General features: G+C 31.9%; 2 pseudogenes; both read right to left on the reverse strand.

Annotated features, from left to right (window-relative positions):
- Positions 1 to 141: 141 nt before the first annotated feature.
- On the reverse strand, positions 142 to 8,007 carry LOC143059063 (carnosine synthase 1-like; annotated as a pseudogene).
- Positions 8,008 to 9,852: 1,845 nt separating this feature from the next.
- LOC143059467 (carnosine synthase 1-like) lies at positions 9,853 to 23,181 on the reverse strand (annotated as a pseudogene).
- Between the last annotated feature and the right edge of the window lie 2,084 nt (positions 23,182 to 25,265).

Raw genomic sequence — 25,265 nt, forward strand, 5'->3', positions numbered from 1 at the left:
TTCATAAAAGTGATTTGAAAAATAAAGTGTTATTTTAGGCGCTACATACCTTTAAAAATTGGAAATTTGGGTTGTTTTCATTTTTTTGGCAAATTGCCATTTTTAAAAATTTGCCTCCCTTTGATGACAATTTAATTAAGGTTTGAAATAAGGTAAAAACAAATTGTACTATGTTTGTGTATCAAATAATTTATAGTGTTTGTATGAGTTAATTCAGTGTAAAAAAAATAAATTGTTTTTAGTTGCCTACATTTTGCTGTTATTTTGAGGCCATTTTAAGAAAACCTGGATTTCCAAGATGGACGCCATGAGACAGCCATTTTAAATTTTTGAGAAAAAATAATTTGTCATTTGAAAGCTTATCCATGCAACAACTTACTGTCCAAATTATATAAAATTTGGACAACCTTGCTTCTGGACCATTTTGCATGGTTTTCTCTGAGATCAGCTCTTAACATCCAACCCTCTCTCTTTAAGAAGCTTTATAATGTATGTAGCATGGTCATCGTCATGTTTGTGGTCGAGGAAGTTGTATGGTATAAAATGCGTTGCCTTAGATGCAGCATACGACGAATCGTCAGGATCAACTAGAACAACCTATAATATAATGAATATATAGGAAATATTTATCTTTAAGTTTTCAAGGTAAATTCATGCCAGGTTCGGCAATGTGTTTGGGTTAGTTGTTCTAGATATCGAAAATGAGAATCTATAATGAATATAAAATGCGGGATTTTCTCGCTGCGTTGAAGACTAGTTGGTAGCCTTCGGTTGTGTACTGCTATTTGATCGAGTTGTTGTCTCTTTGACATATTCCCAATCTCCATTCTCAATGGTATACGTGAGCCAAGGCTTCGTGTTGAAAGCCATACGTTGACCTATAATTGTTTAAGTTTTACACACTGTGATTTGAATTGAGATTATGCTCATTTGCACATATTTAATATCTCATCTTCTTATTTCTATATAAAATACACACACCAAGACATTATTAATACGATAGACATCATAATAAATTATCATACATATTGCGTAAAGCCTTCAAACAGTGCGAGTGTTTTGAAAACTGTGATTTATCTTTTTCTATTTCGTTTTTCACCAGTGTGTTTAGATTTATAAGTTTAAATGTCCTCTCAGTTCTTACATCTCTCCCTTAAATATCAAATGACTTACATTGATACCAAACGATTTATAGCTGTCCCAAATAAACATTTTGCTAAAACCTCCAGCTCCGATTACAAGAACAGTTTTGTCTTGCATGGCAAACAGCTGTGAACGTCTTATCATGGTCTCCACTAGTGGTTTCACTGCTTCTCCCTGTCTGTGGGGATTTAAGAACTCAAACAACTGACAATTAATGGTACAGTCATGACTGTTCACTTCTATTCCGACTGGTTCCATTTGTCCGTTTACCATTCCCAGAACGTAGTCTATACCTATCAAAACAATTGCGAAACATAAAACGTGAAATAGTAATAACTAAATTATAAAGTCATAACTTCATAGATATTTTCTTGTTTCTTTGTTGATATTTATCACGGTATGAGGAGAAACATGGCGGGTGTCACATGTGACGCAGGAGAAACTGAGATTATTGGTTGTTCGTGAAGTTGTGATTCTTGGGCTTAAGTTTTCTATACATTGCTTCTGTTTTGGTCTTTTTATAACAATGTATCAACTACTTTATATATAATTAACTATACAGAGTATATTTTTTATATTTTCTCAGTTTTACGTGTTTTTTTTCACATTGCAAAGGACTAAAAAAGTTGATATGTTTTACTTTAAGAAAAAAAAAAGGAGATCTAAACCTTTCAAGGTGGTGAATTAAATGAGTACTCTGTAATATGACGAATCCTTTAGAAAACAACAAAGGAACATTAAAAATACAAAACAAAAGACGACATACCGATAAGATCCGTTTGAGCTCCGACACCTCCTCTTAAATCTGTTGAAAGCGTTCGTTCAAATGCAATAATACTATCCATGATCTTTTCCGAACCTTGGGATACAGTATGTAATAGTCGTTTTATTTCTGCTTTATCCATGTTCCACATTTGCATTGTTGTTTCGAATGAATGTGGAATAGGGTTGTCGCCATTGATTGGTTGATTTTTTCAGACCTATCCCACAAACCATCTGGGTTGCAGTTGGTGTATCGTCTATTCTTCTGCATACATTGGTCCTCAATCTGAACGAATAATCAGCTGAAAAGATTGAATGATACTTGCTTAACACTGAATGTAAAGTCAAGTTCAACTTATGTAATGATAGGCAGACATTTCAAGTCTAATATGAAATAAAAAGTTTCATGTGTGTTTCGTGTTTAGTATACAGTACACTCGTAATCAAAATAATCTGGTAAACTGGAATAAGGCTGGTGACAGATACAAACAGCCCGAAATTGTCAATGTTGATGCCCATTAACTGAGTTTCCTGTTATAATAACATCGCTCAAACGTGTCCGAATTATAACCTTGCCAAAACACGTAAAAAATGTAAGCAAACAATAGAAATTGTTGAATTTCATCTGATCAAGCTTGCTATTATATACTGCAACAAAACACTACTGTGCCTCTGCTATACAGAATTATTAAATTATGAAATCATACCTCGCACGCGTACGTGCATTCAGTAGAACGATTTCTTGAAACATATCTGCACGTGGACTCTTACATTTCTACTGAAGGTGATACACTTGTCTATTGCAAATATATCCTATTATCAGTCAGAATAAAGGCTATGTTCTGCTGTGACTCCTGTAGAAAGGAAGTTGTTATTTGGACATGTTTTTAAACCATTGACTTGGTTTCATAAATGTGGACACATTTCGACGTTTTCAAAAATGTACACGATCGGGCGCTAGTGTAAGGACATGTCACGTAAAGCGCAAAAAAACCATTGAAACATGTTTCGACACACAGTGGCGTTGACTTGGCACGTTTTGAGAACAGACCCTTTTCTGAGTGAATCATGTTTTTAGATATGACATTGTATTTATTACCTAGTTTTGGGTTTGTTGATTCTACAGGGTAATAAAAATCCCTCAATCATTACAGCATTTTCTACTTCCAATATGGATAATAAGTCCGTCACAGCTTTACAAATTTCTTCCACATTTGCCACTTCGTGGAACGACACGCATCTACTACCATGCCACATAATACCAGAGGGTTTAACCACGATCTAGTAAAATAAATAATGATAATCTTGTATAAATACTTTATTAACTGATTGTTGTTTGTTTTATGTCCAGTGGCAAATGTGTCATGCATGCTAAGTTCGGTGAATACTGTGAATTTTGGAAAGCATTGCTTAATTGATATGTTCATTTAAATCTGAATTAAGAATTTTCAGTCATTAGAAATTCTCTAAAAATATATAAATTACCAGCTACCAACACTCATATGATGATTTTTTTCTTTCAATTCGGGATTTTTCTTTTTATTATACGTTCTATCAAAAATGGGAGTGATTACTAGTAAAGAGAGCGCTACGCTCCCTTTGGTAAAAGAACTTTTGCAACAAATATTGGACTTTGAGGATCATTGGAAATCCAGAAAGATCAAGGTTATGGAAAATGCATTATGATATCTAAAGAAAAACCTATCATTCACGAATACATTTTTTTTTTCCATTTGCATTCACTAATTAAACAAAACAGTAAAACCTCACACAGCGTCGGATCTTGCTAGTTAATTTTCTTCTGTGGTCTTTATCGTAGAAAATGTTGCAATTTGTGGTAATTCAAGACAAGACTGATATCTTTAAATTTCTAAATATTCAGACAGTTTCTGTATTTAAACTTGAAAAAAAAGAAATATTTCAAAACATTTATCTGAAAATGAATGACAAGACTATGAGCATCACGTGACCCTTGAAGATCTGAATCATCACGAAGTTTTAAGTACATCGGTTGTCTGTGTTCAGTATATGAGTAATTGCTTAATAAATGAGATAAAACATTATTCTGATGAAGGAGAAAAAATACACCAGAAGATACAAGAAAAAAAACATTGCCTCAAATCAAAGTAGTTTACCTTTCCTATTGACTCAATATTTTCTAACTTCAGGAAATGCTTAACTTTGTCTTCAATGTAATTGTTTACGTCCTTTTTTCTTTCAACAACTATAACTTCAATATGTGCATCATTTTGGGACATTGTACTCATACGCCGGTTTGTACACAACTGCTAGTGTTTCTGGGTAATGCACACCCGCTTCCGCCATCCATATACGAGTCAATAGTTTATCGTCCACGTATTTACACAGCTCAACAGAACTGGACATCGGGCAGTCCAAATCCAACTCAACATCAACACCATCGTTTCTTTGTCCATCAGTACATGCACGTGAGAAGAAGTTCACAAAGTAGGTACACCGTCTAGGTTTCTCGAACACATCGATAAAGGAAGTTCCGGTACGATCAAAAACAATTGCCTTTTTAACAAAAAGCGAGTGTTGACCTTCACCTTTATTAGATTTATCCTTAATGAGCCAGGTAGGTGACATCACCAGTAACATTTCGCCCGGACATTGTCGTCCACCTTCTAGCAATATCGCTAGACATTCCACTGGTGATGCCAAAACAACGATTGCAACTTCCGTACCCGGGTGGCATGTTCTCGGTTTCTGCGTTCTGTCGATAGTCTCGGGAAGATTGTTCTCAAACAAACTATATTGTAAAGCATTGTAGTAATCCTGGATATGTACATCATCTTTGGTCAGTGAGACAGTTGAGTCGGGAGGTCCTAGATCTACGTTTGTGTTCCAGGCAGTATAACTACCTACTGTCGTCGTATATTCCTCTGCCTTCTTAGCTAGTTCCTCCTGCTTCCTAGTAATCTCGTCCTAAATGCAAAAGTAAGTGTCTTTAAATAACAATAAATGAAGATGCCAGACTGAATTTCCTTGTGTTAAAAATACATAGAGAATTAATAGAACTTATATAGATATATAATTATTTCGTAAAAAGCTTCCATTTAAAAAAAAAAGATGATATTTCATGATTGCCTACGAGCCGACCTTCAAACGGAAACGAAAAGATAAATGAAACGTCAAAAAAAGTAGAACAGATTCCCATTTCCGAACGCACATTATCTTAAAAATGTTTATCTAAGAAAAGTCAATGCACTTTTTTTGTTTACTTAACTTAACAAAAAATTTGAAGATTTTTGAGAGTATACTTAATGTTTATTCAAGTAGGTATACTTGGCTTACTGGCATTTTTTATATTTACAATGGATCAAATATCATTGACATGCACTTTCTATAAATATAAGTGTTTGCCATGAAAAATGTATAATATTACATTTTAGAAAGTACGTGACATTTAAATTTAATTTTTTCACACAATTTTCTGTTAAAATGGATATAACATTTCATTATCATATTTATATGTAATATCATCGTTATCAATATTATATCATTATCATTATTGATCACAATTATAATTCTGGAAGTAAATCATGTAAATAGGAATGTGTGCATTTGCATCAAATAATGATTCTCCTCATGGTTTTTTTATACCCCCGCTTTAAAAAAAGGGGGGTATACTGTTTTACCTCTGTCTGTCCTTCCGTCAGTCCGTCAGTCAGTCCTTGATTATGTGATTATTTGATTACAAGAGTAGACTTTTTATTTCATAATTACTTGATTATTTGATATTTCACGATCGTATTTTTGATTATTTTATTATATTGTTTAAAAATGTTACAAATGATTATCTGATTATTTTGTTTAAAAACTTGTAATTGTGTGATTACTTGGATATCCCCATGAGGGGCCTAAGAACTGTAGTATCTGGTATTTTGAACAATAAAAAGTGTGCTGTATTTGTACGATTAGCATCTCTCAAATAGTTAAAATATTTATCTTATAGAGGCGATAGATACCAATGTGAAATTTACACTCCTAACTTGTTTATCTTTTAAAAACAGTCGAACTTTAAAGTAGCATTTATTGTGTTGGGGAGAGGTATGCTTTGTTTAAAAAATATTGTGATTCTAAATTTCCTGAAAAGACATTTCTTGTTACGTAAAGGAGATAAATAGTGCAAATTAGGGGAGGGACGGGTATTAATTCAGCATTGAAGCCATTACTTGTTACGTAAAGGAGGTAAATAGTGCAAATTAAGGGAGGAGCGGGTATTAATTCAACATTGAGTTTCAAAAATAAGTTGTGTCCTTGTATGCTTTTGAAACAGAACTATATACGGTATTTCATTTTGCTTAGTTTCTTTTGTACAAAAAAGAAGATGTGGTATGATTGTCATTGCAATGAGACAACTCTCCACGAGAGACCAAAATGACACAGAAATTAACAATTATATGTCACCATACGGCCTTCAACAATGAGCAAAGCCCATACCGCATAGTCAGCTATAAAAAGTTCCGAAAAACAATTTAAACGAGTAACCTATTCTGACATCGGACTCAGACTTCATTTAAACGGAGTTTACTTTGCGTTTTGCTGTGTGTTTCCTTATTCTACATAAGCCTAGAGATATAGGGGAGGGTTGAGATTCCACAAATCATGTTTAACCCCGCTGCATTGTTTGCGCCTGTCCCTAAAGTCAGGAGCAACTACATGGCCTTTTTTAGTCTTGCATGTTTTTTTAATTTTAGTTCTTTTATAATGTTTTGAAGTTTCAATTAGTTTGACGTCTATTTTCAATGAATTTGTACATTTTTTTTATTTAGGGGTATGATGAGGCCCACCTCCGGGTGCGGGACTTTCTTTTTGCGTTGATGTGTAATACCACAGAATCATGGTACGTCACAGCCAGTTGCATACGAAAATAGGTCGAAAACCAAAATATTCCCTTGAATTTGACAGTTTTGGATAATTAATCATACATTTCAATGCAGTAAACATTTCTGGGTCATAAACATATATATCTTGGTATTTCAAAGCGCAATTACTTTTTTATTTGGGTTTCTACAGAATATTTTGGAAACTTGAGGTTACATGGTTTCTTAAACTTGCACACAGTTAAAAAAAAAAAGGGGGTGATAATTTGATTGGATAACTGCAGTTATGGTCATTGGCGGATCCAGGGGGGGGGGGGGGTTCCGGGGTTGGAACCCCACCCACCTTTTTCGGCCGATAAATGCATTTGAATGGGGACAAATAGTTGGAACCCCCCCTTTTAAAATGGCTGGATCCGTCCCTGATGGTTATTTTCTTATATGCAATGAAATGCTGTGTGGATTTTTTTTCTTTAGTATTGGACAGGCCATGATAAAACTGATGCCAAGTATTTCTTTATTTGAAACAAAGATCAATTCTGCAAAATTTTCTGAAAAGTGCAGACTAATATTAGGGATAATCAATGGTGGTATTGCACCTTGAAGACCCATTGGTGGCCTTCGGTTGTTATCTGCTCTTTGACACAATTCACCATTTCCATTCTCAATTTACATAGGTTTTTTTCTTAGATATAAATAGTTTGCTCGTTATAATTTTTCATTATTAAAATTTTACAAATCAGAGTAGTTCGTTTGATGGAAATAAGTACAAACTGACTCAACTGAATTGAAGTCGACAAACACCCCTACCCCCCCCCCCCCTTTTTTTCCCCTCCCACCACCACCACCATCCAAAAAATGTATGTTCCATGCCTTGAATAACAATCATATGCCTATAATTACAAATTGACAATTGTGTATGGAAAAAAGTTAGTATATCTGTATACTTTAGGGTTATATAGGTGTTTTATCTAAGTTTATTATCTATGATATTTTAAACATATTTAATAAATGATAATTCTTATTATGCATTATAATACTTCCGCATTCGCTTACCTGTAATTGTAAAGAATTATCCTCAGCAGAAATTAATTTCTCCGTTGAAACCGACATCATCAGCTGAGATTTTTGATAAGTTTGATAGAGATTTCTTCTTAAATACGCGTCATACGTAGATGTAAACATTGACGGACGAATGGTAGCGTGTTGTAGGTGGGGAAATCCTACACTTGGCAGCAGACGAAACATATTGAAGTCGTGATGTTCAATTATTTTCAAATATTTGTTTAATTTTGATTTATAATTAAGTTTTATCATTATCATTGTTTTAGTTTGATAAAATTATCCAATTGTTTCTTTTTTTTGCATCATGATTTTTTTAATTTTATTGTTATCTTTTTTTATTAGTCATGCACAAATTAAATTGAACTCTTATGTCATGCATATGTTTTTTTTGGCGATCTATTTTTTTATGCTGAACTTATAAATTAGACGTGGAATAATGTTTCTACATTTTACATTCATTGTGAATTTCACATAATATTTTACACTTTACTAGTTGAGATTAATACAAATATACTGTGTCTTTATTTATTGTGTAAAAAGTAGGGAGAACTTTTGTGAGTATAATATATATTCTATAATAAAATGCGGTTCCTTCAACCAACTAACATCGTGACAAATAAATCTCAAGACTTTACACCGTTTTTTTGTTAATTCATATATTTGAAAGTCTGTTGCTTATAATTAAGATTATTACTAATAATGTTTCGGGATTTTTTTGTTTATAATGTTAAAGCATGGGTCCCTTTTCAAAAGTCTCCCAACTATTGTCTTTAAGTCTTGAGATTTATTACGTATGTTGGTCGAAGGTACCACATTTAATTATAATTATATTCTTGTAACTGCATCGAATCTCATTACGTAATACAGTTTGTATTCCTCAAATATTTGCTAGAACCAACTCATAATATCAATGCTCTGATTTCATGTCCAGAGATTTGGCTATACTTTTTTTATCAGTTCTTCGAAGTTTGTAATAGGTTTTCGATTTTCAAGTAATTTGGCTTTGGTCATTGCTGAAGATACATTAATTGTAGAAAAGTACATCTGGTACAAAAAGAATCGTACTGTTTATATTATAATACATTATGATACCTTGACCATATAGTAACGTTTATTTTTCAATTACAAAAAAATGTTTGGATTTTTAAGAAATCGACATTTAAATATAGTCCTATAGATATATATTGTGAACCTTTATACTGATTCTGAAAAGAAGTGCTCCTTTGAAGAAGGAAATTTCTTATAAAGATACAGATACAAATACATGGCTTTAACGCGGACATCAATGAACTGTGACGTTAGGACTATTTTCAACAAGGAAGCGGGTTAACCGTTAGATTATATACAATACAAATATTTGTAATATATTATATATAGTCCTGTTGTTAGTACAGTAGTTAACTGATTAGATTAATTATAAACATGCATGTTTCATACTTAGGGAAGATAAACTGCATATTGCCATCTTTGATTGTAAAATCGTAGTACATATTCGGTCTAGTTTTTTTTACTTAAATCTGCAAATTTTATGGCAGGTTGGCAATAAAATTGTGAAACTGTTTATTTAAACAAAGAAAAAAGTAATTTATTGCTTTAAAATAACTGTACATGTTTTAAGTATTATCAAATATTTGTATTTATTCGGATAGATTTTCAAAATTACCTTTTCAGAAGGAGACAAGTCTAACAGTAAAAATTTAAGAAGTCTGCATTTAAAAAATACTTTAATACCAGTGCAAACGTTCAAAAACTAAAACAGCTAAACTATTGCTGACCCGCATTTATTCTACTAGTATCTATCATATATTAACCGTATACACTTCCCAATTGATATCGTATAGCTAATGAGCTATTTTCGTTTAATGTATTCCAGTCTAGCTAAGTGTAAGGGAGCAACATTTTAATTTCAAGGGGGAACCCCATACCGTGTTCACATTCTTAGCTTATCGTGTGTGCTTGTTAGAATTAGAAAAAGACTGAGCAACACGAATTGGTATTAAAATTTGGTATTAAAATATCCAATTTGATGTTCGTTATTTTACTCTAAATGCTTAATTAAATCTATACATCCACCTGTATTTGTCATTTTCATTTAACGTTAAAAAACACCATCAACGAGTCCAATTTCATAACAGCACTGATATGCAGAAGCTATAAGGTGCCGTTTTCTGTCCAATGGTCAGTATGTTGGCACTAAGGCGGTTGTATAATTCTGTGCATGACTCATTTCTAGTTGGTCCATTATCTGAATACCAGGGTTATCCGACTGCGATCGCAGATGATGTTTATTTTTTTTTATATGTATTGGTACCCTATATACGGTCGCGGACTGGTTTGACTCCCACAGCGCTAGACCCATACTTTAATTTTAATACTACGTGGTATTTGGCCTTATTTATGCCCAACTCACGTTAAACTTGGTGACACTTGCTGGTATATAGATGAATTTTAGGAAAATGAGGAATATCATCTGTTTTTTGTGCGTAATACGTTGTGTCAAGCTTTTTATTTTGGCAATTTGAGCTACCTGTTTTCCTGGACCGTTTAATTTCAGTGTTTCGCAAACTGTTGCTGCGAAAGGACCACAGTCATTCCAAAAGGTAACACAGCCATTAACCTTCATTCCTCTCTTGTTTAGAATGTTTATATATTTTTTTTATTTTTCTAACATATTTGCGTTCATCCTTCAAACTTCTTACATTCAAGGAACACAATTAAAAAACACAACAGGCAAATCTTATGGAAACCTATGTTTTTACATTTAAGGATGTACACCTCTGAGGAGCCAAAAATTTCTAGAATTAAACTTTTTTTCTTAACCTGATTTTTAGGTTTATAAGACTGTAACAAAACAATTGGTGAAGAAAAAATCATATGGTGGTGTGCTTCTTTTTTTGCTACGGCCCTTTGAAAATGTCCAATTTTGATGATTTTCTCACTTTTCATCGATTTTTACCTATTTTTGGGCTATTATCGCGAAAAAAATCACAGTTCCACAATTAAACTTTTTTTCATACTTTCCATAAAGATGAAGTGGACCAATCTGAATAAATTTAACTTACAAAAACTATAGGTAGGTGTTAATATAAGAAAGTTTTATCATATTTTGATGCTTTTTTGTGTAAAATCTACCAAACAACAACTAATCGACACAACTCGGTAAATTATACAATGATGTAGGTTACCGGAATCTGTCAAGGTTTGTCGGTTTAAACAACAACGCAATGCTATTGTCAAGTTGGATACCTGGTGTACTAATTTGCATTCATAGAGTTTTTGAGAACGGTCAATCAGAACCGAAACGTTTGAAAAGGAAATTGCATTGATTTTATAAATATTTTCATGCATGGGGTTGGAAGAAGTAAAAAGAGAACATGCTTTAGAACTGTAAAAAGTACATGTCGGCAAATGACTTACATTGATACCAAAAGATTTATAGCTGTCCGAAATAAACCTTTTGTTGAAACCTCCAGTTCCGATTATAAGAACAGTTCTATTTTCCATTGAAAACATCTGAGAACGTCTTATCATTGTATCTACTAGTGGCTTGACTGCTTCACCCTGTCTGTGAGGGTTTAAGAATTCGAACATCTGACTAATGATTGTACAATCATGACTGTTCACTTCTATTCCAACTGCTTTTAACTGTCCATTTACCATTCCCAAAACGTAGTATATACCTATCGGAAATAATTACGAACTACTAGTATCAAATATATCATGATGATGTGGATCGGGGTTTACAGAATAGAGAATAGCAGACCAATAAAATACAGAAGAGATAATATATATAATGAGGTGCTTGATATAAAGAATAGAGGATAATGGACAAACAGTATAAAGAAAGAGAAAAAAATGCAGAAATAAAGGACCCCTTCCCCCTCGAGCTCATCAATACCCCAACAACACAGTACAAGAATTAACTCATTGAACACTTGTTTTAGCTTTCCTTGTTGACATATTTGTACGTTTATTTTAACTCTGTTGATCTGTTTCATTACAATAAACTACATCTATAACCATTCATTAATTCTTTATTCGTAACCACACGTTAATATATGCAGGGGCAATTTCTGTATTTTAAAAGGAACTCAAATAAAAAAATACACACTCAGTCACTATAGTCTAAATTTGTTGATATATGTGGTTCAGTATAAAAACTGATGCATTCTAACATACTTGTAACTTTGAAAAATAGAATGCTGGTCAAAATTACAAATAATTATACTGTATTTAGATAAGAATGCTGTTTTTGTGTCTGCCTTGTTCGAAAGATCTATACGATTTGTCTCTCACTCCTTATAATTTCATTAATCCTATAGAATATACATCAACGGTACACTACGAATACTAAAAGTAGAACACATACCGATAATGTCCGTTTGAGCTCCGACGCCTCCTCTTGAATCTACTGAAAGCGTTCGTTCAAATGCAATAATATTATCCATGATCTTTTCCGAACCTTGTGATACAGTATTTTTTTTTTTGTAATGTGTTTATTGGCAAAGAACTTCATATATGCAATATAATTATAGTAAATAAGTTCATAGTACATCAGCAAAATCGAGACGAGTACATAAAGTTGATATTTTGAATCCTTCTATAAACGTATATTGATATTATTAATAATTTTAAAAAGGAATAGAAAATCTAAATCTAAGGTAGCATGGATTGGGTAGATATTTTTATTACATGAGAGTTAGCTTATAAAATCATTCTATTAGTAGGAGCCAGGGGTTCCAGCAGGTGTACGCTCTTTGCAATGGTTTATTTTTATAAAATATTATTTTTTCAATGAACAAATTTTCTTTAAGGTCATTTTTTAAGGCTACACTATTTACTTGTCCACATTGCATTTTTGTTTTGTATATATAATATTTGGTTAATAGTATTATGAGATTTCTTATGTAGTTTTTTTTCTGTTTTTTTCTAATATCCCAAATAAGACAATATCTAAATTAAGTGGTAGTTCAATTTGGACTTTTGCAAATATCCATTTATTAAGTTCTTCCCAAACATCAAAAACTTTTGGACATGTCCAGAATATGTGTTCAATAGTTTCTATTGAGTCTGAACAGAAAGTGCATTTATTGTTTTGTGAGATTTTAATTTTGTAGAGAAATTTATTTGTTCCCAAAATTCTGTGATTAATCCTGTATTGGAGCCACTGTAATTTTGAGTTTTTAGTAATGTAAAATGGAAGTCTGTATATTTTATTCCAAATAATATTATGTCTATTTAGGATTAAAGACCACTTTTCCTGTGATGTGATATTGGTTATTTTTTTATTTAAAACATTATACATGTCTTTTGATCCTTTTGTAGATTTCATAAATATAGAAATAGTAGTTGGTATAATTGGCCCATAAGGCTTCATAAGCTGATTATTTTTAATATTAAGACTTTTCATATAGAAATAAACAGCTGACATTACTCCTTGAAATATAAGAAAGTTAGTATCAACATCATATGTTTTTTTTAAATTCCTGCCAATTCATTAAATGTCCATCATTATCAATTAAATCATTTATTAGCCAGACACCCTTTTCAGTCCATTTTTTATACAGAGGGGTTTGATTACCAATTTTAATTTCTTTATTATTCCAAAGATTAGATGCGATAAAATCATATTCGTTCTTAATAGCTACTTTGGTTTGTAGTTCAGTCCAAGCATTAAAAACCTCCAGCCAAAAAGGATTTTTAACTTGTGTTCTTGGACCTACCAAGAATAATTCATTTAATTCAATTTTTTCAGTACAAGTTAGTAATTTACAATAGTTATTAGTTTGTTTGATTATTCTTCTTATCCAAGTTAGTTTTAATCCTTTGATGTATTGTTTTAGATTTAACATGTTAAGTCCACCCAGTTCATATATTTGAGCAATTGTTTCCCTTTTAATTTTGTCTGGTTTACCATCCCAAATAAAATCAAATATTTTTTTTATGAATTGATTTAGTAATCCATTATTAAGATTTGGTAAAGTTAAAAATAGGTGATTGAGCTTTGAAATTATAAGACTTTTAATTATTGTAATTTTTCCAATTGGGGATAAGTATTTGTTAGACCAGCTTTTCATTGTTCTTTCTATCTCTTTAAATTTGGGTTCAAAATTTAGTGTTTCCATTTCTTGTAAGTCTACTGAATATTTAATACCCAAGAGCGTAAATCTGTTGGAACCCCACTCCAATCCCCACTTTACACACATTGTATCTTGGCTATATTTCTTTTTCCCAATCCAGACTACCTTTGTTTTCTCTAAATTCATCTTGAGACCAGACCATTCAGCATATAGTTCTAAAACACAAAGAGATGCATCTAAGGATTCTGGTGAACCATCTAAAATAAGTGTGGTGTCATCAGCATATTGTGATATCAAAAATTCAGAGTCTTCAATAGTAATACCTTTTATGTTTTCGTTTTTCCTAAGTAATATTCCTAAAATTTCTGCACATAACAAGAAAATGTAAGGAGATAAAGGATCCCCTTGTCTGCAACCTCTTTCAATTGTAAAAAAAAATCTGATAGAAAATTATTCTGCGTTATTGCTGATTTAGTATTTGTAAAAAAAGTTTTAACCCAATGTTTTATGGAATTTCCAAAGTTGAAAAAGTCAAGAACTTGTTCCATAAAAATCCAGGATATTGTATCAAAAGCTTTTTCGAAGTCAATGAGGAGGAGAATGCCGGGGATATCATTTTCTTCAGTGTAGTGTAGTAAATCATATATTAATCTGGTGTTTTCACCAATAAATCTACCAGGTATAAATCCGGTCTGATCATTATTAATTAAAATTGTTAAAACTGACTTTATCCTTTCTGCAATGCAACTTGATGCTAATTTATATATATTATTTAAAAGACTGATTGGCCGCCAATTCTTCATGTTTTGTTTTGGTTTGTCACCTTTTGGAATGCAAGTGATAATTCCTTGTTTTTGGGTAATAGACATTTCCCCTTGATTATAGCCATATTTGATTGATCTATGTATGAATTTACCTATATCAATCCAAAAAAATTTAAGAAATTCATTTGTATATCCATCTGATCCAGGGCTTTTCTCATTTTTCATTCTTTTAATTGCATCAGTCAATTCTATAAATGATATTTCCCCTTCTAACGACTCTTTCATATTTTCAGATAGTTTTGGTATATCTTTATGGGGTAAAGCATTATTCAGATTAATAGATTTTATAGTCTCATTTTTGGAATATAGATTTTTGTAATAATTTTTGGCTTCGTTTAGAATTTGTTTTTGGTTTTCAATTATATTTCCTGATTGATCAATTAATTTAGGAATTGTTTTATTGACATAATTTTTTGTCTCTAAATTTATGAAAAACTTTGACGGTTTCTCTCCTTCTTCTACCCATTGTGTTTTTGACCTTATGTATTGACCCCTCATTTTATTTTGTCTGATAATTCTAAGATCCGTTTTCTTTTTTTCTATCTGTTCCAAAATTTCATCTGTTTGGGTTATTTCTTCCAACTTGTTTATATCTTCAGCTAGCAAATGTTCTAATTTATTTGTTTTTTTCTTTTTAAATGAAGCATATGATATTGTTTTCCCCCTTATTTCAGTTAACAATGTTTCTAAAAATAATTGATCACTAATTGTGAACTCAATTTCACTAGAGTCTACTAAGTTTAGGTTTTCTCGATTATATACAAGAGAAGCATATTGTTCTTTAGTTTTATTTATTACCTCTTTTACAATATGGATATAATCTGGATCATATAAAAGAGAATTGTTAAATTTCCATAAACCCCTCCCAATTCTGAAGTTATTAAGTTTTATTTGTAAAATAATAGGCGAGTGATCTGATCTATAACTATTTTGTATCTTTAAGTCATGTACATTTGGATAAAAGCTCTGTGAAACTAAAAAAAAAATCTAGTCTGGCCTGTTTTATAGGGTTTGGTTTCCTCCAAGTATATCTTTTACTTTCTGGATATAGTTCTCTAAATGGATCAGTTAAGTTGTAAATTTCCTTTATATCTAACACTTTTTCCTTAGCTTTTGGATTATTTATATTCAAGTAATTAAAAGTATCAAGGTCTTGATTTTGCACTAAGTTATAATCTCCTGTCACAATGACAGTATGATTATCAAATTCTTCAATTATTTCGCTAACTTTATCATAAAAATCAGGACTGTCACTATTTGGACCATATAATGTAATTAAAGTGATATTGTTATCTTCAATTTTAATATTCAATCCTAATAGATTTCCATTTTGATCTTTTTTGCTTTGTAAAATCTTATATTCAAAATTATTATTAAATAAAATGGCCACTCCTCTTTGATTTGAACAAAAGGAACTAAAGACGCATTCTCCACCCCATTGATTCTTAACAAATTGTTCATCTTTTTTAGAAAAGTGTGTATCTTGAAGACAATACATGCTACAATCTTTTGCTCTTAGATAGTCTAAAACATCTCTTCGCTTTTCAATTGAATTAAGTCCTTGGCAGTTGTATGAGACAATCTGAATAAGATTATTTTTCATTTAGAGTATAAATGACATAAACAGTTTGAAACATTATTTATATAAAATGACAGAAAAAGTCCCACACAACTGACAATAAGTAAAGAAAATTTAACACAATGTATGTTATGTAGTAATGGTCTGGTCTCTGATTCAAACATGATGTTAATTGTAATACTTCTGCTATAAATTTCTATATTTTCATATATATTTGCCAATAAAATAATAAAGAAAATAATAAAACATTGTACAGAAAAGAAATGAAAAAAAAAAGAGTAAAAAATAAATGAAAATAATAAATACGAGTAAGTTAATAAATACAGGATATATACCTACAAATGGTATAGTCACCCAGCTTACTGAAATTACAATTTATAGTCTGTTGTGAGAAAAAAAGGGGGGATTGTTATACTTTGATCAAAGGTTAACATTATGAAATGATCATTTATTGAGCAGAAAATATAACTTGATTTATTCATGATTTATGAATAAATCAGCTGTACTCATCATTCTTTTGAATCCTTGATTAAATAATATTTTTTTTAAGTATTTAAATATACTGAGCACAGCTCTTGTTTCAAACTTAAAAAAAAAATCCAAATGCAATGAATATCTTTTGAGTTATTTCCCTTTGATTGCAAAAAGTAGAGTTTTGTTTAATCTTGATAATTATCTTTGTCTTTACTTTTCCTAAAGTGTGATATAAGGATGTTTTGGTTAAAGTTACTTTTATTTTATAGAGTCACTGTAAAGGTTTCATTGCATGTTTATGAACATCTTTGGTATAAATATTATCCATTAAGAAGTCTATACTATAGTACCTGAAACTTTAGTCCTAAAAGTGGATTATGTAAATGAAAACAATATATGTAACAGCAAATTAACACCTACTACCTGTGTTTGAGGAGCAATGTAATAAATTATTGCAATGCATATCAAAGCTTCCTATCTTTAATATGAAGTCATAGCTTATTGGACTCAGATAATGCAAACTTTGTGCTAATTTTGATTTCATCTATCCATGTGTTCAGGAAAAGAAAGGCCTGCTTTAAAATTTTAATATAAGTTATCAATGAGTTAATTATCACTGTTAATTAAAAAGCTATTTAAATTATAAAGTCTAAATTATACGATTATGTTAACCAGCATTGTTTTGTAGTACTGTATCATTATAAATTGTGATTAATACTATGTATTATTCCTGTTTTTACACATGTATGTGTCTGACTATGTACAAGTATCATATTATATTATGTGTAGCCGTCATTTTGGACCAATTAATATTCTGTACCAGGATACATGTAAGTAAGTCATGGTTATACATGTTATATCGCGACATTACATGTGTACAAAAGTAACTCTATTATCTAGGAACCTATATATCATATAAATCAATATAAGATTAATTCGCCATCTCAGAATCTAAAGCAATGTTAGTAAAACGTACACCAAATTGTTTTGATTGGTTTGATAATAATATAATGTAACTTAATTGGCTAAAGTTTTGTTAGTACATGTATATCTTAATTTCAAGAGTAATTATTTTAATAATGGCCTTCAGCTTCTGAAACGGTGAATTATCAAGTTTGATAACAACATGCTAAACATGCTATAGGCATATATTTTGATTTAAATACACAGCAAAAGCAGGAAATTTGCAAATCAAAAAAAGCTAATACAATGCAACTATTTTCTAAAGCTAAACAAAAAATAAAAAAATCAGAACAAAAACACAACATAAATAGCAAAAACATAAGCACGCATAAAAAAAAAGAAAAAAAAAAGAAGCACAAAACAACAAAAAAAGAATAAGAAAATGCAGAAACATCAAACAAGCACACTTTTTACTTACTGTTCTTTTTTTTTTAAACCTGAAATATATATAATAGGCACATAGAAACATGGATATATATTAATTTATAGATCTAAATAGCTGGCAATAAAACATGAAACTTTTAAATAAATAACAAGCATGCTTGTCAAGAGAAGAAAATATATACATTGTATGTGCTTGTTATTTAAGAACATTTCAATGACCGTCAGTATATTGTCAAAAGTAAATTAAGTGTATCATCTGATCATGGAGGCAAAAAACAAAAGAGACAATCCTCATTTATAAGGTAAGCAACAGAGAGCCTCTCTCATTAGAAACCAATTATCTTTTGAGTTTGTACGTGTTTGTAGGAGAAGACGGGTTCCGACCACCTTGATTCTTGTTTGCAGATGTTCCTCATTCCTAATTGTGTAAGCCAACTTTGCGAGCTCATGCCTCGATTCTTTCATGACTGGGGGTAAATCATCAACAATGCGCATATGTTTGTTTGACAAATTATAACCTTTAGATAGGACGTACTGTTTGTCTCCATGATGGATAACGCGGACTATTATAGGAGAAGGCCTTTTTATCTGGTCTGATGTTTGCCTAGATGGAATACGATGAGCGTTGGCAAAAGGGAAGCTATCAGCCTTTTCTTTATCTATTTTTAGATCTTGGGTGAAAAATGTATTAAGAACTGCAAATATATCTTCGTGATCACTTTCTGGCACTCCATAAATAAGGGCGTTATATTTTCTCTCATGTTTTTCTAATAAAACCTGTTGTTCATGCAGAATAGAATTTTTTTTTTCTAGACTTGTTCTAAATATGTTTAACTTCTTATCTGCTACCCTGTTAATTTCTAGTTCAATGTGACCAACACCTTTTTCTAGCTCAAGATGGTCCTACCGTAATTTTTGAACCTCAAGTTTTGTGTTTTTAACTTCAGTTTTAACCTCATCTACCTCAGATTTTATTTCTGTTACTATGCGTGTGAAGCGGTCCTCTATATTGTCTAGCTTGTTGGATAATATTCCTACTTTTCCGTCTATACCAATAATAAGCTGCTTCAGTTCAGAAATGGACTCAACGGTAGCCATAGTCATAAAAAGAAAGTAGTTTTCAGTTAATTAGGGGATGACCGATAGGAGTCTCGTACCTTGTTACTTGTTACTTGTAAAAAAGTTCAAAAATCCCCTCTCAATAACATCTCATGCACAAATTTTGAATTAAATTAAATTATCTTCTGGACATTACGTGTGCATAAACTGTACATAAACTGTTGTTGTAATTTCCATGTAACTGGGTGAATCTATACTTTTTTTACTCGTCAATTTTTTCCATGGGCAGCGCCATTCGGGGGATACAGTATTTAATAGTCGCTGTATTTCTGCTTCATCCATGTTCCACATCTGCATGGTTGTTTCGAATGAATGGGGAATAGTGTTGTCGCCATTGATTGGTTGATTGGTTGATTTTTCAGACCTATCCCACAAACCATCTGGGTTGCAATTGGTGTGTCGTCTATTCTTCTACATACAATAGTCCTTATTTTGAACGAGTAATCAGCTGAAAGGATTAATTGTTAATTGATTAACACTGCATATTCATGTTTAACTTTATTGTTTGGAGACCTATATATATGTGAGCTCTCATATGAAACAAGAAGTCGTATGTAATTTGTTCAAAGCATATAACACTCCGGCGTAATCAAGAGCATCGGAAAACATGAATCAGGTGTGCGACAGCTAGATGAGAAAAAAGCCCTTACATGTTACAACAAATCAACCGTCAAGTATGAGGCCATTAAGTGTAGTTATACTGGAGAAATGTTTGATGAAAATTTTAAGCTCATTTATTCAACATATATATTGATTGTTGTACCTTAGAAAATATGTGTTGGAAGATTGAGTTTTTCGTTGACACAACATTTTGAAGGAAACTGACTCGTCTCAGTTGAACAAAAAAAAAATATATATATATATATATATGCCTAAATATGGTATACGTAGTCACAATAGTATTCACATACTTGTCCCAGAATTTGTTTTCCTATATATATATCTATAAATATCACACTAGGTACTTAAAATATTTAATACCTTTCATTTTTGAAAAATGTTTCCCGGTCGCGAAATTCCGTTATATTTCGATTTCTCGGTTGTCAAACCCACTAAAACTTGTTATGCCTTTATCATTACCTAATTTAGGGTTTGCTGATTCTACAGGGTGATAAAACGCCTCTATCAGAACTGCATTTTCTACTTCCAATATAGCTAATAAGTCCGTCACAGCTTTACAAATTTCTTCTACATTTGTTACTTCATGGATCGACACGCATCTACTGCCATGCCACGTGATACCGGAAGGTTTTACCACGATCTAAAAAAAATATTGTCTGTATACTTTGATTGATTAATTTTAAAATGTTGTTTGGTAAAACGTTCAGTGACAAATGTTTCATGCATTTTTCAGGACAATGAATATTAGAAACAAACAACTGTCAATACCCTAAGGAAAAACGTCCGTTCAGAATGTAGATGTACATGTTGGTGCTATACGCTCCCTTTCAAAAGAACCATTACAACAAATCTTAGACTTTTAAGATTATCATTAAAACAATAATTTGCAAAATCGTCAATGATCTTGTTTATGTTTTTTTAAATTGTGTGTTCTTCTGTGACCCTTACCAGTAGAAAATGTAGCAATTTACCGGTAATTCAAGAAGAAAACCATTATCTTAAGAATTCTAAATATTCAGAGAGTTTCAAAATTTAAACAGATATTGCAATTTAATAAATATATGGAAATAAACGATAAAATATATAAGCAGCACGTGACCCTTGATGAATAGAATCATCTTGTAATTTTCAGCGAATTAGTTAATCTACATCAGTACATGTTTATACCTGGACATTTACATACTAACACCTGGACATTTACATACTAACAACTGGACATTTACATACTAACACCTGGACATTTACATACTAACACCTGGACATTTACATACTAAAAGAGACAGAAAACGATTCCAATGAAGTTGAGTGTTTTTTTAACAAAAAATACAAGCAAAAAATTAGTGTTTTTAAATGCCTAAAGTCAAGATAGTTTACCTTTCCTTTTGAATGAATATTTTCTAAACTCAGAAAATGTTTAACTTTATCCTCAATGGTTTTTTTGCGTCTTGTTTATTTTCAATAGCTATAACTTCAATATTCGCATCATTAGGAACATTGTATTCATACGCCGGTTTATAAACAACCGCTAGTGTTTCTGGGTAATGTACAACCGCTTCCGCCATCCATATGCGAGTTAAAAGTTTATCATCCACGTATTTGCACAGTTCAAAAGAACTGGACATCGGGCAATCCAAAACCAACTCAATATCCACACCATCTTTTCGTTGGCCATCAGTACATGCACGTGTAAAGAAGTTCACAAAGTAGGTACAACGTCTAGGTTTCTCGAACACATCGATAAAGGAAGTCCCTCTACGATCAAAAGCAATTGCTTTTTTGACAAAAAGTGAATATTGACCTTCACCTTTATTCGATTTATCCTTTTTGAGCCATGTGGGTGACAGCACGAGTAACATTTCGCCCGGACATTGGCGCCCACCTTCTAGCAGTATCGCTAGTACCACTGGTGATGCCAAAACAACGATTGCGACTTCCGTCTCAGGGTTGGGTGTTCTTGGTATGTGTGTTATGTCGATCGTCTCGGGAATATTGTTTTCAAACAAGCTATACTGTAAAGCATTGCAGTAATCCTGGATATGTTCGTCATCTTTGGTTAGTGAGACAGTTGAGTCGGGAGGTCTAAGCTAGATCTACGTTTGTGTTCCAGGCAATATAACTACCAACTGTCGTCGTGTACTCTTCCGCTTTCTTAGAAAGTTCGTCTTCTTCCTAACTATTTCGTTCTGAAATAAAAGTATTGGAAATAAAATTTTACCATGTAATTTTAATTGACTAAAGGACAATCTCGTGTTAGTAAAACAATTTTAATTGAAAAAGAAAATAAATATTAAAAACGTTTTATCAGAAAATGTGGTACTAGTAAGTCTTAGAGGCTAATGAGACAACTTTCCATCGGAGACTAAATTACGTAAATTCAAGCTACTATAGGTCACGGTATGGCCTTCAACAATGAGAAAAATTCATACAGCATAGTGAAACTACAAAGGCACCCGACGTGATAAATTTCTGCCTGATAGTTAGTATATTAGCCGAGACTTCCCGATTTGTCATAGTCAACATTGGCAACATCTTTCAAGACAGTCGAACTTTAAAACAACGATTATTAATCGTGTGTGTTTGGTTGGTTGGTGTGTTTGAGTGGGTATGGATGTTGGCATTCATGCTAAACATTTTTAGTTTCCATTGAAAATATGGCGGACAATACATTAGACACTCGTGTTCCTGTATGGTATTGATACAAAATTTGTAATTAATTTTGTTCTTGAAAAAAGCTATGTGAGTTAAATATTATCGTTGATCATTTCAACCGAACGAGATTGATTTTCTCGCTTGAGCCGTTGCGGCAAAATGACCAATGATAATCTGTTTATCGCTATTTTACCTATGACGACTTTTTTTTATTTCATTGACAACAAGCACGTGTGCCCTTAGTTTCTGGCGATAATGTTTTATATCACTCCACTGTGCTGAGAAAAGACCTTATCAGTTAATAAATAAATTTGGTGTTTTTACTGTCTGATTGGTTAAAATTATTAGTTTTATTTTCAATGTTGTCAATTTTGATGGCGACACGCCCATTCTGACGTTGTGTATTCATACGCCATCATGTGTGTACGTTGTTATTGTTAATATAAGTAATATAAAAAGTTCTTTGAGCCTTATTTTTGATAGAAATTTATTTATAATGAATGGCAATAATTTATTTTGACTTTATTAAATTCAAAATAGATAATAGCCATTCATTGAGTAAGATTAAAAGAAAATTTCGTATAATAACGATAATAATAATTATGCATTATAATACTTCCGCGTTAGCTTACCTGTAATTGTACAGAATTATCCTCAGCAGTTGAAACCGACATCATCAGTGAAACTTGTACAAGTCTGATAGAGATTTCTGCTGTAATAAACATTTAAATACGCGCAATGCGTTGAAGTAAAAAAAAAATGACAGCCAAATGATAGCGTGTTGTAGGAGTGGAAATCCTACACTTGGCAGCAGGGCCGAGAAAACAGGTTTTTTTTCGTACTGTATTTCTTGTGGTGTACTACTTTTGAGACAAAATATATCAAAATTACAGAAACTTCATCAGCTCTAACTCAAAATATTAACAATTTTATGTTAAGTGGGTATTGAATTCTTTTGACAGTTTCCGAAACACTAGTTTTTGGCTGGATCAAATAATTACTAAACTTTAAAATTCATGATCCAATTTTTTTTTTCAGTGTAGTTTCATACCCCTTTTTGCTTTTTGAGGCATAAAACATGTAGAAATAAATTTGGAAAGGGTATAAAAAATAGCAAGTACAACATTGTCCACACTAGGGACTATGGTTAAATTTCAGCAGAGAAACATATTGAAGCAGTGATGTTCAGATATATGTTTAATTGGACATATACTTTATTTATGGTTATCTTATACCATGTGTATACTGTCAAAAATGATAATGTTGAGCGTGATCTGTTAGAATAGCTTCGTGGAAAAGTGTTTGTACATATATACAACTCGTCTAAACATCAACCCAACAATGTTAGATTTTTTGTTCTTCCCTCGCGGGATTCGAACCCATGCTACTGAGATATCGTGACACTAAATCGCCTCCACTGCAGCCGTCCCTATTTATATATACAACTCGTCTAAATATCAATCCAACAATGTTAGATCTGTAAATTTGCTTTCGCAATTTTTTTGTTCTTCCCTCGGCGGGATTCGAACCCATGCTACTGAGATATCGTGACACCAAATCGCCTGCACTGCAGCCGTCCCGCTAGACCGCACGACCACCTGAGCTTCACAATAATAAAGCTTTCGGTGGCCGTGTGTTACCTTTCCTCGTCAGTTTTAATCTAGCGGCGTACTACAGTACATGATATATAAGGCATGGAGATGTTATTTTTACAGATCAGCTCAATTATATATATATGCGAAAGCAAATTTACAGATCTAACATTGTTGGGTTGATGTTTAGACGAGTTGTATATATATTACGAGTCTAAATTGAAAACTACGTTCAAACCTATGACTGCGTTGGATAAAAACCGCAATTTTTATACGTGTGCATGTCAAACAAATTTCGTTGTAGAAGGGTCTAAAAACAGCACAAACAACATTTTCCAAAAGACCAAAAGAGTGAAAAGGTATATTTAAACAAAACGCATTTGACTAACAGGTCGAACAACTGATGTTCTTTAACCCTGCTGACTGCCATTGGCGATTGCCAAATATATATAAGTGTCTAAGAATGTAACTTTAACACACTAATGAGTGTTATAAAATTAGGTGTTACATTTTATATATTATTCACGCAATATTTCGCTAAACAAATTAGCTTCATCGGGCGTGTGCATCTATCAAGGTGAAATCGGATGCATGACAAAAAATATCTTTGTAACTTGAGCTACACAAAAGTTTAACATATTGATTGATGATCTGTATACACCAAATTTTTGCCGTTTATTGTACATAAATATTTTTTTCAAAAATTAAAACAAATAGTTGTTTTAGTTAAATAGAAGTAAAATTGATGATTTATTCCTTTGGTTTCTTGTATCCCCTATTTCATCCATGGAATAGTGTCAATAAGATATTTGCCTGCTATTACATTGTAGCAAGTAAATTAAACGCTTACTATTAGTTTCATATTTCTTATAGGTTTTGGAAACAAAAGTGCCAATTGCGAATGTTTGAAAATTTTAGATAGAATCATTTCCCGCCAAATGTCTTATGCTTTTATATCTTGAGTACAAGGACTAACCTTCAATTTTTACTGCTTTTTGAGTTCTGTATGTTCTATCTACTAAGAACGGTGTTTTAAAAAACTTGTTATTTGGAAACAGAGACGCAAATATCCTGGAATTAGAAATGAGGACGCCAAGTGCTTGAGACGTTTTGTATTTTTTTTTAACTCAAAAATATAAATAAGATATTTTTTTTTCAAATAAAAG

This window comes from Mytilus galloprovincialis, chromosome 14 (assembly GCF_965363235.1).
Source record: "Mytilus galloprovincialis chromosome 14, xbMytGall1.hap1.1, whole genome shotgun sequence".
Lineage (NCBI taxonomy): Eukaryota > Metazoa > Mollusca > Bivalvia > Mytilida > Mytilidae > Mytilus > Mytilus galloprovincialis.